The sequence below is a fragment of the Lygodium microphyllum genome, chromosome 17 (genome assembly GCF_053477565.2).
Source record: "Lygodium microphyllum isolate KBCC chromosome 17, Lygodium_microphyllum_v1.1.10, whole genome shotgun sequence".
Taxonomy (NCBI): domain Eukaryota; kingdom Viridiplantae; phylum Streptophyta; class Polypodiopsida; order Schizaeales; family Lygodiaceae; genus Lygodium; species Lygodium microphyllum.
This window is the reverse complement of record NC_141151.1, coordinates 32637577-32654816: the sequence shown is the minus strand read 5'-3', so window position 1 is coordinate 32654816 and position 17240 is coordinate 32637577. Positions and strand designations below refer to the sequence as shown.

Below are 17240 nucleotides of genomic sequence, written 5' to 3'. Positions count from 1 at the left end.
GAGTGAAGATAGATCCATGCTAGAACTGTAGTTGCACAATGTCTGGAATGTCACATGCATAATTGTCCCCAAGATGGACAACACCATGTTGACCTCCTGTATAGTCTGTAGACCACTCATGGGTAGGGATGACATGAAAAGAGGCACTTGAATCCAAAATCCAAGTGTGCATGCTATCATCCATATCGGCTATCAAATCATGTGCACTGAAACATGAAGAGACAAAGAGTACATCATTCCCACTGTCACTCTCACGGCTAACTACATTCACCTCTTTGATCTTTGCATTGCTCTTCTTAGTAGGCTAACTCTCTTTCTTCTCTTCATTGCTACCATCCGTCTTCTTGCCCTTCCCTTTCTCTTTCTTCCATTTATAGTAGTCACATTTGAAGTGACCCTTCTTGCCATAGTGATGGCATTCAACATCCTTACCACATGATTTATTTTGTCCCTTGCTATTAGATTTTCCTTTTTGTTGTGATCTACCTCTAATATGCAAAGCACTGGAAGACTTACTGGATGCTTTGTTATGCTGATTCATTTCTTCCATGAGAGTAAATCACTCTCTACATTAGCATACAAAAGCATAGCATTAGAATTGCTCATAGCAGTTCTGAAGGTATCTCAGCTCTCTAGCAGAGTGCAAAGCAAGAACGTAGCTTTGAACTCATCATCAATATTGAACTTCAAAGGGGCAAGCTGGTTAAAAATGGAGTTAAACTCACTAAGGTGAGTAGACATTGTAGTACCCTCTTTCATATGCAAATCCATTTCTTTAGCTAGTAGACTTTGCTTGCAACACTCTTCTGGGCATATAATTCTTCCACCTGCTTCCAAATGTGATAAGCAAAATCCAACCCTTCAATGTTCAAAATCAAGGCATCAAAAATCGATAGCTCAATGGTCAAGTGTGCAAGCTCATTTATCTCATCTCAGTCATCTTGCTCTACGTTAGCCTAGTTTTGTTCCCTTTACTTTAATCGGCTTTTCTTGCTTCTTCTGCAACAAGATATTATAGTATTTCTTTTGCCAAATTGCAAAGTTGTATGCTCCTTCAAGCTTCTTGATATGCATAAGATGATTGCCACTACGGTTAGCCATGATTCACAACCAAATAACTGTATGACAGTAAATGATAGCTAATGCCAAGCAATGGAAGCTTCAAAATCCACTTAATAGTATGTTAGGAATATCCTCAAGTATGTAGCAGTAAAAACATACATCAATTCATTGTCCAAAATGCCTCAAAAGCATTCAATCATAATAAACATACCAATTTCCTAACAAAAACAAAGTACAATCTTGAAATTCCTAACAATACAAGTGGTTGTCTTGCAATTCAAGAGTACAGTCCTAAAATTCTTGACAATACAAGTGGATGTCCTGCAATTTAGGAGTGCAGTCCTGAAATTCGTTACAATACAGTGGTTGTCATGTAATTCAAGAGTGTAGTCTTGACATTCAGGAAAAATCTAACTTGAAAATTCAAAATTTAAATAACCTTTGAGACTGACTGAGGTTGATCTCTAAAGATCATGCAAATTTGCTCAAAACATCCCATAATGTTCTTGCATAGAAACATATCAAATTTCCTGACAGTGAGGTATGTTGACTTGAATATGCAAGAAACTGTCCTGAATGTACATCAATAAACCTATAAGTAAAGTTGATCCAAAAATCAGCTCTAATCACTACTCAAATGCATTTCAAAATCAAATACAAGCATGTAACATCAACCATAAGTATGAATACTTGGTTTAGAATGCCCAAGACCAAGTCTAGAAGCAAGACATAATGCATACCTAGTCAAAATGTCATTCAGTCCCATTATTGTAATAGCCAAATCTTTATTAAAACCAAGCAAAATGATGACTCTAATCACCCCAAAATGATCTCTAATCATGGACATAACATCTCCAAGTCATGTAGCACCAAATGGGCATTAGATAGTCATCACATAAGTGAATCATAAGCATTATTTACTCAATAAATAATTGCTACCATGTTTATTACATATCTAAATACCATGTATTTTAGACCTAAAGCTAGATATATACCAAACCCAAGTGTAATATTACACTTCAATGCTCAATGCTAAGCATTAGATGCAAAGTCTGGAGCATAATAATGATGCCAAATGAAGAGAAGCAACTATTGTGGGTCATGAGCATGCTAAAACCAGATCTGCATACCCACACTGATGAAGGCTTCAACTACCCTAAAGAGATTGGAATGCTATTCCAAGTGTTGGAGACGATGGGGAGGGTTCCCAAGTGTCCAATGATGGATGCCAACAAGCTCAAATGAAGAGGAAAGCTTCAAGTTTCAAGAAGAAGCTTCAAAGCTTATTGCCTTGGCTATAGACTCTTCATAATGAAATCTTCTTCAACTTTAAGTTCTTGCACCTAAAGAAATACCAAGCTCTTATTTCCTGAACCAAGCTCTCTGATACCACTTTGTTGAGTTATTTGCAATGGAGCTTCTGTGTAGAGATGCAGGTTGAGAGAGAGAAGAGATAGAGACACAAGATTTGTGGTACTGAAGAGTGTACCTCAATAATGTTTTAGATATGTATATGTACTATGTACAACCTAGCCCTTAAAACAGTCGGACACGGGCATTGCCCTTTATCCCAACAATGATAAGATATTTTATTTTCTTTACAAATTGGAAAATTCCTCTAAGCTCAACTATATCAAAGTACTGGTAAATGTTCCTTTCAAGCTTCAAGAGCTTCTAGAGGATCTTATTAAGCTTCAAGTTTACATGGAAGATTAGATTAGGCATATAGAGAGTCTTGCAATTGATAATTATGTGTATTACCTTGATATAATTCAATCAACCAATGTTCTCAAAATGACCCTTATTACTAGGCAGAACCTCATTGATGAAGAGTTCTAGAAGATTAGATTAGGCATATAGAGAGTCTTGCAATTGATAGCTATGTGCATTACATTGATATAATTCAATCAACTAATGTTCTCAAAATAATTATTATTAGAAGAGTTCAAGAAGTATGAAGTCAACTCCTCTTATTACAAGAAACAACATCATTGTATTCTAATTGAAAAGAAGATAAGTTTTCTTATATTCATTCAATATATGGAAGATTTATCTTTAGATAAAGAGCAAGAGAAAAAGAGAAAGATGCTGCTCTCCAGATGAAGAGGTTGAAGAGAAGGTAAAGATATTTCAAGAGAAGATTGAGAGTTAGTTGGTCCAAGGCTTTGATGATGTTGTGTTTACAAGTAAGAACATTTCAAAAGTATATGAAAAATATATAGATTTAAATGCAGTGGTTGAAACCCCCTTCTTTGTAGCCCAACATTTCCAAGTTACCTTACAAACAAAAAAGTGTATTTGTTCATATGTGTTTCTCTTTTCAATCTTAGAGAAGATTATTTATTGGCTATCCTTACAAGAAGGGGTTAGAATTATAAGGATTTCATTGGTTATGACCCATACTCAGTAGCAGCTCTTGGTATAGAGGGGGGAAAGCTTCAAGTTAGCTCCGTAGCTTTATATTTATGTTTGTACTATGAAAAGAAGGTGTTTCCCACATAAGAAGAGTTCTCAAACGTCATTGGAATTGAAGACATAGGGTATGAAGAAAAAGTTAACCCTTCATCATTGGAGAAGCCAAATAACTGAATCAATCTTAATTGAAGTACTTGAAAACTTCTTAGAAAGAGCCAATGGCTCCAGGCCACTCAAGCTTCCTAAGTGATTGGATCTTAGGATTTCAATAGACGAGTGGAAATGGTAACCTTGATACAAAAACAAGAATCCATAACAGTGTTTGGCTATTTGGTTATAATGGATTTAGACTAGGGCATTTTGCATTTCTACACTCCTATTGACTCTCCCATGTAAGAAGTGCAAAATATTTGAAGGTTATCCAATGTTATAGAAAACAAGATTTTTTGAAATATAGAGGCCTTATTGAGTGGGCTAAAACCAAAGACTTCTCCACAATGGATTCAAATTGAGAGCCATTAAGCACTTGAGGATTTCCCTAAAACCTATCATTTGCCTTCTCTCTGCCTTGTTTTGAGATATTGTAGGCACTATGGTTTATGCACAGTGGAGTTAATATATCCCTTTTTTCTTATTTGCAATACTATTTGTATAGTTTTTGTCAAAAATGATACATTATATGACTTCAATTTGTCTATAAAACCATTCCAACAAGCCATTTGCTTTGACTCTTCCACCTCCATGTCTTTATAGTTGAAACATTTTGCTCACAAAGAAAGTTAGTGAAAATATCATATCCACTAGTCAATAAATATACATAACAAGGTAGGTTTCTTACTATATGGTGAGGGAAATAATGAGCACCTAGAGTTCTATCATTACCATTTTAAGAGTTTTGATTGATCTTCAAATTCTTTAAGATCAATGTCTTGCAATACAGTTTTATCGCAATAAAAATATATTGTCTAATGTTTCCTAAAATTTAACTTTTCTATTGTGAGCATGTCCATTATAAGCATGATCTTCCACCACTAGATTAAATAGAGATTTCCATTGATTGTACTTAATAGTGGAGTCACCTTCTTTAGAGTTTATCTTATTAAGTTTTCCATGAAATCCCAAGAACTCCCTAACCTTCACTCCACCTATAGATGGTTTTTCAAGGACACAATTTCCATCTTTAGATTTCTAGGGATCTGTTGCTTCAATGAAAATATTACCTTCATGCAGACAAATTGAAAATAAAACTTGCTCAATCTTGGTTATAGCATCCTTTCTAGCTGAGAAGGGCTTACAATTCCAAGCAAAGCCAATATAAAGATAAGCTAACTTCTCAATTATTGTGCAAAGTGCATGAAGTGTATGTATGTAAGCATTTTTTAAAGAAATATCCAAAGCTGCCTTGATCTGTGGGTCTTTTATTGTGCCTAGTTGGAGCTATGTTCTAATTACTTGAGTTCAACTTTGACCAGATAGAGCTTTGTGGGTTTTTAATGTGCCTAGAGGGAGCTTTGTTCTAATTACTTGAGTTCAACTCTTCCTTGTTGAAGACATGCAATACAGACAAAAGACATCTACAAGTGTCACTCTTTCAAACATTATACATTCAGAGATATGGCGGACCAAGAGCTATCTCAAACACCACCATGCTGTTCCATTAGAACTACTTTGGCACGCTCTGATACTTCAATTTTGAGTAGACAAGATCGAGAACTCCAAACTGGGCTTGGATGGAGGGAGTGGTTCTAGGGGGTGCTCCGAAGATGTGGATACTATGAGGCCATTGTTGGCTTGAGATACGGGTGCTACTCCTCGCTCTTGTGCAAGTTGGAGAGAGGATGGCTCAGGTGGGTGTTGTGAAGACACTGATGAAGTGTCTCTATCTCGTCGTTTTGGTGGAGGTGTATCACCTGTAGGATTTGTCACACCTATGGGGCCATCTACTCTAGTGACTCCAACTTTTGCTCAACCATCCACAAGTGCCACCCCTATGGGTGCTACTCCGAGAGATACCACCCTCATGGATACACTAGATGTATAGGAGTCTCCTTGTTATGCCCAAGAGCATGGTCATAGGTGGAAGAGGACACAACCTACGTATACCCTAAAGGATCACCAAGCACCTTTTCAAGGAACAGGCCGTGGTCAAGGAGCCACTACCCGAGGAAGAGGAAGAACCGCCTGCATTGCCAATAGGCAAATGTGCAAAGAAGGGGAAGAAGAAGATCCGACCATGGAAGTAGAATTCGAAAGAGTGACAATCCATGCCGCTTTACACAAAAAAGTGCCGAATCGCCAATTCTCGGTGATTCAGACACCGTCGGACTATCAAGGTAAAGGTTTCAAGACCGTGATTGATTGTGGCAGTACACATTCCTTTATCTCACCAACATGTGCAAAAAGATTAGGAATAGCCACAGTAGAAGCACCTACCCTGCTTGTGGAATTGGCAAGTGGTCGTGAGGTTACTTGTACTACGCAAAATGCTAAGGTGGAATTCTTTCTAGGAGGAAAGAAGACTTCGGTTAAATTCAGAGTCATGAATTTAGGTATCCATGGGTGTCTACTCGGAATGGATTGGCTTAAGCCCAATGACGCCCACATTCACTGTGGAAAGGGTCAAGTTTCCTTTCAAAACTCTGAAAGGGAATTAGTCACAACTCAAGGTGAGGCAGGAGTGCCAAGAATCCAATTGGCCAAAGTATCTCGGATCATAAAAGGAGTCAGAAAAGGATTACCTGTTTACTTGATCAAACTCAACAAGTTAGATCAAAAGCAAGAGTCTCATGAAGGACCTTCTTGGCTAAAGGAATACGCGGACGTATTCCCTAAAGAGTTGACCGAACTTCCGCCTCAAAGAGAAGTGGATCATGAGATTAGGTTAGTGCCTGGAGCTGCACCAATTGCCAAAAGACCTTATAGAATGTCCATACCAGAAGCAATTAAGCTGAAGGAACAACTCAAGCAACTGTTAGATCAGGGCTATATCCGGCCTAGCAATTCACCATGGGGAGCTCTAGTACTATTCCAGAAAAAGAAAGATGGGACACTTCGACTATGTATTGATTACCGAGGGTTGAATCAATCAACAGTCAAGAACAAGTATCCTATACCTAGAATAGATGAGCTTATTGATCGTCTTCAGGGTGCAAAGATCTTCTCCAAGATTGATCTCAGGTCAGGTTACTATCAGATAAGGAGATATCCCAAAGACGGCCTTCAATACAAGATATGGGTACTTTGAGTTCCTAGTTATGTCATTCGGGCTTACGAATGCACCTGCCACCTTCAATTGATTAATGCAGGATATCTTTAGGCCATATCTTGATGATTTCGTGCTTGTCTTCTTCGATGACACTTTAGTCTATTCTAAACAGGAAGAAGATCATGAACCTCAACTTCGGATTGTCCTTGAGACAATGAGGTCTCATAAGCTGTATGCTAAAATGAAGAAGTGTGTGTTCTTCAAGCATCAAATTGAATATCTGGGATTCATAGTATCATCAGAAGGAATATCAATCGACCCAGCCAAGGTCAGAGATGTGCTTGAATGGCCAACACCAGTATCTGTCAAAGAAATACGCAGCTTTCTTGGATTGACAGGATGGTATAGGGTCTTCATCAAAAACTATGCTTTGATTGCAGCACCTCTGATGGATTTACTAAAGAAGTAGACTTCCATTACATGGTCAACTCCCGAACAAAATAGCTTCAACAGATTGAAGCAAAGTTTGGTATTAGCACCTATTCTAAAACTTCCAGACCTCAATAAGGAGTTTGAGGTAGTAATTGATGCTAGCATTCTTGCCTTGGGGTGTGTACTTATGCAGGAAAGTCATCCAGTAGCATACTCTTCAAGGAAATTGAAGAGTCATGAAAGGAATTATGCTACGCATGATCTGGAATTACTAGCTGTCATCCATGCTCTAAAGCTTTGGAGACACTACTTGTTGGGTAACAAGTTTACTCTAGTAACTGTTCATAAGAGTCTCAAATGGATCTTTACCTAGAACGAGCTCAACATGAGGCAACGTTGGTGGATTGAAGTGTTGGAGGAATATGACTTTGAAATCAAGTACCGATCAGGGAAAGAGAATGTGGTTGCCGATGCAGTTAGTCGCAAGGCATTCGTAAATTCCCTAATCTTGCAGAATCCATCAACAGCCAGATTTCTAGCTACAAAAGTATCTATGCCAAACAACCCTATACTTGAGCTAGCTAGAGAGGAAGCATGCCATGATTTGGCCTACCAAACAATGCTAAAGGAGATCTCTACCAAGGAGCAGAATCAAAAGTTGCAAGCTAAGTATCAGGAATTTTCCATTGATAATGGACTTGTCTACTACAAAACAAGGCTGTGTATATCAGCAAGCCAATCACTTAAGCAAAAGATAATGTGGGAAGCTCATGATTCCCCTTTCGTAGGACATCCTGGCTATGCTAAGACTCTTAATGCAGTTAGGAAGAGCTACCATTGGGAGAGGCTCAAAGGTGATGTTCTCAAATATGTCACTGAGTGTTTGTCTTGCCAACGTATCAAAGCCGAACATGTCATGATGCCAGGGAAACTGCAACCACTTGACATCCCTCAAATGAAGTGGGAATTCATTAGTATGGATTTTGTTGTAGGCTTACCCCAAGTCCAAGGAGGATACAACTCCATCATGGTTGTGGTTGACATGCTTACCAAGGTTGCACACCTTATTCCAGTAAAGACAAACTATAAAGCCTCCGACATTGCAAGATTGTTTATCAAGGAGATATTCAAGCTACATGGTTTACCCAGAAGAATCATTAGTGATCGAGATTCTCTCTTCACATCACACTTCTGGAGAGCTATCTTTGAAGCTATTGGGACTCAACTCTGTTTTAGCACCGCCTACCATCCCCAAACGGATGGCCAAACAGAGCGAGTAAATCAAGTCATCGAGGATATGCTTAGGGCATACTGTTGTCGAGAGCCGAAGAGGTGGATTGAATACTTGCCATTGGTTGAATTTGCCTACAATGCTTCTTACCAGCAAAGCATTCAGATGACCCCTTTCCAAGCATTGTATGGTCATGATTGTCGAAGTCCCCTAAACTTCTCTGATCCAACCCTAAGGGTTGAAGCGTCAAGGCATATGTTGGAAGACATGGATGATCAAATAAGGTCAATAAGATAGGACATCCAAGCGGCCAAGGATAGACAGAAGGCATACGCAGATTTGAAGCATCAAGAAAGAGTCTTTGAAGAAGGAGACATGGTCTTCATTTGCGTACGCCCTAAAAAGAGTTCTCTATCCCTAGGAGATTGCAAGAAGCTAAGTCCAAGGTATTGTGGGCCGTACAAAATCCTCAAATCCCTAGGACCCAATGCTTATAGATTGCAACTCCCTGAGAACCTAAAGGTTCACAATGTATTCCATATTAGCCTATTGAAAAAATATGTACCCAACGCTAACCATGTACTTGATGACCAACAAATTGTAATGCCTAGTCAAGGAGTCCTTGAACTAAGGCCTGATAGGATCTTAGATGTAAGGGAGAGACAATTAAGATCCAGAACCTTGAGAGAATGCCTTGTCTAGTGGAAAGATTATCCCAAAGAGGATGCCACTTGGATAGAAGAAGGTACTCTCAACCATCAATATCCCCAGTTTATCTCGACATGAGGACATCTCGATTCCTCTAAGGGGGAGAGAATGTAACAATTCCGAACAGATAATTCCTTTTTATGATATGAAAGAAAATTTCTTTTCCCCTCTCCTCCAACCCGACAATCGAGCTGGAGAAAGAGGGGGATGAGTAAGTAGGCAAGCTCCTTGCTAGAGCTTGCCAAGGGCATTAATACATGCCCATTGACACGTTGAGGGGGGAGGATTCCCTCCCCTCCCCTATAAAATTGAGGGAGGGCCATGGTCTATAGGAGGAGGGACGGCAGACAAACGTTGCTGCCCTGTAGTCTGTGGAGGAAGGGAGGGATACGCCACCTCGATGCCATTCTTCCCTCTCAGCGCCGCCGCTTGCAGACTACCCCCCCTGTGATCGCCATCTCCATTTCTTGCCGCCGCCGCCGCCTTCGTAGCCGTCAGATGGCTAGTTACCCCCCCTCCTGCCACGTGGATTATGGAAGCTTCCTTGAAGAAGCTTCCTAAGGGGGGGCTAATTAAGCCCCCTTTCACCCCCCTCATATCCCTTCTTACTCACTTCCCCCCCCCCCCCGGTTTTTTAAACCCTTAAGCCCCCCTTCCTATACCTTCATTTACCCTTTCACCCCCCCCCCCCCCCCCCAATCTTAAACCCTTAAACCCTTCCCGTGGGGCCATTAAAACCCCACTCCCCTTGGCCTTGAAAACCACAAGTTCTCCCCCCCTCCCCCCCCCCCCTCCCCGCCCCCCCCGTGCTTAAATTAATAAGCCCTTCTTGTGTTTTTTCCCCCTTTCACCCTTCACATGTCCCCTTGGTTTGGCACTTACCCCGTGTCCAGAAATCCCTTCAAGATCCCCCTTTTTATACCCTTTCAAGACCCTTCATATGTTTTTTGAAACCACACTCACACACACCATTTTCCCCCGCATATAAATCCCTATAGGGCCTTTTCTTTTAGGCTTTATAAACCTTTCCCTCCCAAAGAAGCTAAGACCTTAAAGGTCTTATTACCCCTCTTCTCGTGATCAATTCTTTAACGGCTCCTTGCCTTGAAAGAGAGAAGAAGAGTACTGAAGTGACGGTTGAACTCGGAAAAGGAGAGTAAAAGTTGCCTTCACGTTCAAAGGATTACAACTGCGATGCCGCCTAAGAAAGTCCAAGGAGTAGCTGTGGGAGGGTCATCTCCTGGTATCCATGTGGATATCTCACCCCAAAACCAGGTTTTTCCTTCTTGGTTTTATATCGGTTTTAATTCAATCATGCAAGATGAATTGTTAGGGACAATATATATTTTGTCCTAGTTATTTACGATGAAGGAATTTAGTTTAATTGAACTTGCAAAATGGATAAAGTATAAAACATAGTTTTCCTTAAAATAGCATTATTCATTGAAATGAATTACGAGCAAGATTATCTACCCACTATAGTAGTATATTTCGGTTAAATCGTGAAGGTATAAAAACTGCATCTTGCACCATTAACCCCTATTCTTTTTACAATGAATCATTATAAAAGGTGAAATTCATGAAAGGTTTCTTACGTTCCTTAAACTCTAGGAAGTTATCATTGCTAAGTGCATATCTTAGCAAGGAAAAGATTGTTTATTTAGCATGAGTTTTGTTCGCAAGGAAAAGGAAGATTAATTGAATTTACCTAACCTCAAAGCAATAAAGTTTAGGACTGAAAAATCAATTGTCACATAGATAACAAATCGTGCCGAGGTGATCTCAATATTACCTTCTAAAATTTAACCGAATTAATATAAACTTAGAAATACCTATGCTGTGAAATATTCATTGAGGATGAATTAAAAATCCAAGAAATTGAAACGGATTGTTTTGTAACTTCATTATCGCATAGTACGATGTAGGACTTGCACGGCAAGTACGAAGTCATATGGTCTTGTGATTGATTCACAAGAAGAAAGGTTGAATACCCTCAAAAAGGATGGCAGATCCTTATGCAAGTTATCTTGCAAAAGGATGTATTCTTTGATATCCTTCTAAATAAGGAAGGTTAAAAATTGGAAACTAAAGTATCCAATGAACTTTAGGGTTGACCAAGTTGGGTTAATAGGGTACGCCCTAACCCAGAATATAAAGGATCTTGCCAAGCTGCAAGGTACCCCGGATCGAGTGCTAGATGCATTCAAAAGGAGAGATTCCATCTTTAGCAGTTTGCCAACAACAAGATCGATTAATGGAAATGTTTGTGCTTGCTAGAGATTTTAGAGCACTGTTTGATTTATGAATTACAAATTAAATGAATATCTATACTTCAGGTTGAAGGCCTGAAGGGAGAGGCAGCTTCAGTTATCCCAACTGTCTGCCTGACCCTAACCAAGGGGGTTGTTGACCGCGCTGGGAATGTGGACCAAACCCGCCGCGAGAGGTCTCTCCGTTGAGCTCTACTTGGAGCAGGAGGATGCTTGGGTGCCAGGAGGGGCTCTGGCCATAAATCCCTCGCCTTCCGGGTCCTGCACAAGAGGCTAACGTGACTCGAGATTGGATCTCGAGGCCCGCATACTAGTCTACGGGCGGAAGCTTGGAATAGTGATCCTTGTTGATTACTAGATAGCCTTCAGGCAAATTATGGACAAGCCTACGGGCAGAACTCCTTGTATTTCAAAGATAAATATGATGATATGTTAATAAAGAACTTGTTTGATATTGTTTTTCTATGTCACATGATAAGATTACGTGAAGGAACCAATGCTTAACGGTTTAATTAAAGAAGCTGATTGTTACATGTCCAACTAACGTGTTAGATAATTACCTAACTAAAACAAACCGAGGAAAGTGCGGAGGATGGGCGATGGGTCCGTCCTACGGTTGGGTGGTCCCGGTTGGCCGGGAACTTTTCTCAAATCTCGAAGAACAGCGGGATGATCGTCAAAGGACACGAACAACGAAAGCGATGACCTAGAGTTATGTCTTACCCGATTTACGTTGTTTTAGGGGAACGGAATGGGACTATGCCTTATGGTAGAGAGGTTGAGCTTTGCATCCCTCTCGTTTCCCATTCTCTTTGAACCAAGTGTGGCGTGAATCTACTTCGGACCTGGCGTTTCTACGCAAAGTAGTTCGCTTGGGTCCGACGCTAGTTATTAGGAAATGACCAATCAGGAAACCCAAATTCCAGTCGATCCTAAGTGGGAACGACCAGAATACTTCTGCTACGTGGCAGACGCAGGAAGCCCTAGATCGCAAACCCCGTAACATTCCATGGGAGTGCCGGGTGGAGCTTTCTAGATATCCTTTCTGATGGACTGCTAAACGTGTCCTGGACCATGCTAGGGGACACGTTACAAAAGGAAAGTGTTTGATTGTCATATTACACTATATAACCACATGCTTATTATCAAATGATGCATTGATTTTTTTTACATGTTATAAAACTAGTTCTTATATCTACTCTATTGATATTTCAATGACCAAATTCCCTTGTGTTAATGATTCTCTCCTCCAATAGTGGAGTTTAAGTCAAAGTCGAAAGGACATTGAGAAAGGTCTTGTATCTGCAATATGAATACAATGATAATGACATTTCATGATATGATAAAACTAGAGTATGAAATCCTAAAATATTTCAAAGAGAGCTAATATAATATGATAGATTTTGGTATCTCTACAAGACAGCTTCTTGAAATGCAAATACACTATTTATGACAAAAAAGAAGCCTTGGTTTAATTTTTTGATAGCTTACATGAGCTTAGTAATATATTGAATCCTTTTTTCAAAAATATCAAGGGCAAGGACAAGTATTTTAATTCTAGTCATTACAAATACGATAGTGGATCTTTGTAATATGGTCAAAAACACAAAATAGAATATTTTAGATGTTAAACATAAGATTATATAAACAAGATGTACATTGAATTGTTTTATAGACCAAACCTGTTGCCTTATTTCATTGTTCTTCTTTTCCATTGCTTGACTCTACAAAAAAATAAAGGGCTTCATACAAATAATGCGTATAAAAAGTATGTTATCTAATCCAATGCTTATTTTCTTACCTTTCTTGTAAGGATTTGTAATTGCTCCATTGCAACCTTATCCTAAAAATGACAAAAGCATATACATAATGCCTTAAATATTGGAAAACTTTCCTTACAATTGAGTTCATAAAATCTTATTCTCATTAAGAGTGTTGGTGTGTTACCTTGAAGACATCAATGTTTCTTAGTCCTTTGCATATTTTCTTCTCCAACTGACCAACTTCCACAATAGTAAGTGAAGTAAGTCATTACCCTTGAAATGCCTAGAGAGAGAGAGAGAGAGAGAGAGAGAGAGAGAGAGAGAGAGGGGGAGGGAGGGAGGGAGAGAGAGAGAGATTCCAATGTAAAAATTCAAACTCCAATATAACGCAACTTTCATGTAGACTAAGAGACGATGTAAAATTAAAATTTGAATCAATTATAACCTTCTCTCTTTTTGTATATGCTCCATCTTTCTTATTACCATCATCACTTCTTGTTGCACATCAAACATTAATCTATTAGTCTATTGGTCTACATAGAGCTTACAAAAGTTCTTTAAATCAAATCAAGGTGTTTACAAGGCATTAGGTGCATGACTAGGCTTGCAAACCTTTCCATTTCACAATTTTGTTACAAAAATGCATAATAATTTAGTATGTAAAAGAAAGTTTCATGAAACATCCAAACAATAGTAGATGACCTTGATATTATGAGTATTTATTTACATTATTTAATATAGCCCACCAATATTTCATGTGTTTCTTTACATTATTTTGATATAGTCCACCAATATTTCATGTGTTTTGTTACATTATGTTTATTCACTTGAGGTACTTTAAAGCTAATTATTACATGATAGAGGAAAGACTTCTCATTACTACTTGTTCTCATACTACTTGTTTTCCAACACATCCTCCAAAAAGTCATTGATTTAGTTACATCTATATCTTTGTAAAAGTACAGTTGTGGTGCATCATATGAAAATACTTTCAAGAATATTCATTGAGCATAAGATAGGAGTTGAAAACCATAGTACAAATTCAAAAAAAATCATTATTGAGAACCATCATTGAGGTAACAACATTTAACTCTAAAAATTACTTAGCTATGAACAAGGGGGCAGTAAGGCATATGACCTATTATGACAAATATAACTTATGTGCTTTTTACAAATTCTCAAGGAATTAAAGCATTATAATTGCCTTTTAGTTTAATGTGTTTGACAATCCCAAAATCATTCGATTTTGTTGGGGTAAAAGACCCTTGGTCCCTTGGGCCTGCCTGTGTACACTAACTGTCCATATTCTTTATTTATATATATGAGATAGTGCAATAAGGTTGTCATATCATTCTTGACAACACCTACATTGTGTGTGCTCTTCTCTCCCGCATCTTGTTCTTCTCCTTCTCCACTACCATTGCATCCCCTTCAATTGATATCAAAGCTTTGGATCAGAGCTTCATTGTGGAGCTTGGCCCATAGCTTGCCGGATTGAAGACCTAGAGCTTGGAGCTTCAATGCCAGCCATGGCTTATTCTCCCCGAGGTAAGATTTCATCTCGCACCTCTCCCCGGCCCTCATAGGCTCTTTACAGGTGTTCCTTGGCTTCATTGGGCACCTTGTATGCCCCCATTTTCCCCCTATCCTCAAGATAACCATCAGGTCCCACAGTAGCAACTCACGTTTTTTTTTGCACATGTTTATAAATCTGGCTCAAAATTCCCATTTTCTCTCATATCTCGAGCATCTGGAATCCGATTTAGGTAATGTAAGAGTCTAACTTGGGGTCTTGGCGTGCTTTGGACATAATGGCGATGTCAGACATGCCAAATTTTGATCGCAAAATTTTATGCAATAGATCTGAGTTTGATTTACAATAAGAAAATGTCATGCTCTTAGCTTATGTGATGCTCTCGAGGCTTGGTATTTGATGCCCATATGCTTTGGGGATGTCTGCCCAATGTTTTGAGATTCTTTGGGACTTGTCTTGAGCTTCCATAGCTTGATTTATGCAGGGATTTACTGTTATACATTGTTTGGGTAGCAAGATTTTATCAAGGACAGCTTATGCATAATGCTCTTTGTTGACATTTGGTTGTCCTGTTGGATGTATTGATGCTTAGTCATCATGGTTTATGCCTGGATATGCTATTTGAGAGCTATTGAGCCTTGATTCAGATGTGGACACTTTGTTGTTGGTTGGGATTTATGCTACCTTGGTTGACATGTTATTTTATCTCTGGTTTGGTTATGCCTATGGTCTACAGGTGCTCCCGACTACTCAGGATGGTACGCTAGTGTATTTGGATGATGCCACTTTGATGTTTATGATCCCAGATGCTTCTTGAGCAAAGAGTAGAGCTCAATTCTTGGTTCACTATCATTTTCTTTGCAGCTAGCATTTCACTTGATAAGGTTTATGCCCAGTGCTACCCATTATTATGGGGCTGATGTCTGATGTGGATGCTTTTGGGTTCGGTTACAATATGGCAAATGTTTGGTCTTAAATCGACTTGCATTTGAGAATTTTGTGGAGTAGTTTGCATTTGGTCGGCTTATCACTTATGCAGCTTGGCTGCTATTTGGCTCTTAATGCCCCGATTATGGATCTTGGATTTACTTGGATGTAGATATATATTGGAGCACTGCTTGCTCCATTGTCTTGGTAGTTGGTTATTGAGCTTTCTTGGTTCTTTGCGGGTTAGTCATTGATGAGTGGACTTCTTGGCCGAGCAACCATTGTCCATGAATTCCCCTACCTCCGACAGGCCCCACAGGTGGAAGACTAGCTGGTCATTCCCCATTTGACCACCCTTTGCCTGCAAACTGCACACTATTTTAGAAAATTTTTAGGCAGTGCTTGGGTTTAGCAGTTATAACTTTGTTGCTTTGTGTTGCCTAGCTTCTATGCTAGTTGGGTTGCTTTTTCCCATACAGGTCAGAGAGCAATTGCTCTTGATGCTTACCCTTGATGCTTACCTGGCTATGTGCTTTGTCTCTATTGTCATGTACTTTATAGAGCCACTTATTTGGATGTTGTTGTTAAGATACTTGGGCTTTTCCTGGAGCTTAACTCTTGCAAGATTTTTTGCCTCTTGCCGGTCTTGGCTTGACTTGGCTATTCTCATATGGCATTATGTACTGCAGAGCTATGATTATGCGTATGGTTATGGGATGATTTCATGGCTGAATACCATATGCTCTTGTGACAAATATCTTATTCTTTACTGTACTACGGTTGGTTATGTCATGTAGTTGTTATGACTCTTCTTCATGTGGGAGCTTTTGCATCCTTGGTTGATAACTTTATGTCCTCCCGTCTGTTGAGGTTTCATGAGTCTTTGCAGCATGCTTCTACTACTTGTGCTTCTACCGACAATTGTCTTGATGAGCAGGTTCCCTATGTTGGGACAACCCTAGACTCTTTGAGTTCCTTGGATGTGGATAACCCTATTCATGATGACTTGGATTCCTTGTCGTCTTCTACAGGTTCAAAGAAAATTCTTTGGATGGATTAGAGAGCAGCAGAGATAGAGAAGGACTCGACATGAGCAGAGAGTCAAAGATACAGCAGACGCAGCAAATGCTACCACTCTTACTAGTGGTGAGGTACATGCAGTTATCCATGATGATGTAGTTGAGTATGTACTCATGTCATCTTGTTTCCCTATAGCTTACTTGCTCAGTGATAATGCCTATGCATTTGATTGCCTTTTGGACTCTACGGCATCTTGTCATGTTACCCCTCATAGAGCATGGTTTTCTTCTTGCACGGAGGTTGATGGATGTATTGATTTGGTCCTTGAGTAGTCTTATTCTATTGTTGGTACAAGGGATATACACCTAGCTTTGCCTAATGGGACTTCTCTTATGCTCAGGGATGTTTTACATGTTCCCATGCTCAATCACTAAGAGCTCGTTCAAGTTTATGTTAACTAAATAGGGGTGTTGGAACAAGCTTGGTGACCTCATGTTATCATGCATGTCCATTGTGTAGGCCACTCTTAGACTCCCAAAGGTCATGAACCCAGAAAAAGATGGTATATCAACGATACACCACTTTCTTGTTGGAGGATCATGAACTGAGGGAGGGTTTTCTTAGATGACCTCCAATACAAATGAACACCCAAAGTTGGTACAAGTTGAAAATG

General features: G+C 39.4%; 1 long non-coding RNA gene across 1 annotated transcript; it reads right to left on the bottom strand.

Annotated features, from left to right (window-relative positions):
* Positions 1 to 12864: 12864 nt before the first annotated feature.
* Positions 12865 to 13348, bottom strand: LOC148021764 (uncharacterized). Its single transcript, XR_015694331.1, has 3 exons — positions 13271 to 13348; positions 13125 to 13166; positions 12865 to 13047 (listed from the first exon to the last, which is right to left on the bottom strand). It is a non-coding gene; the product is annotated as an uncharacterized LOC148021764 (long non-coding RNA).
* Positions 13349 to 17240: the final 3892 nt, after the last annotated feature.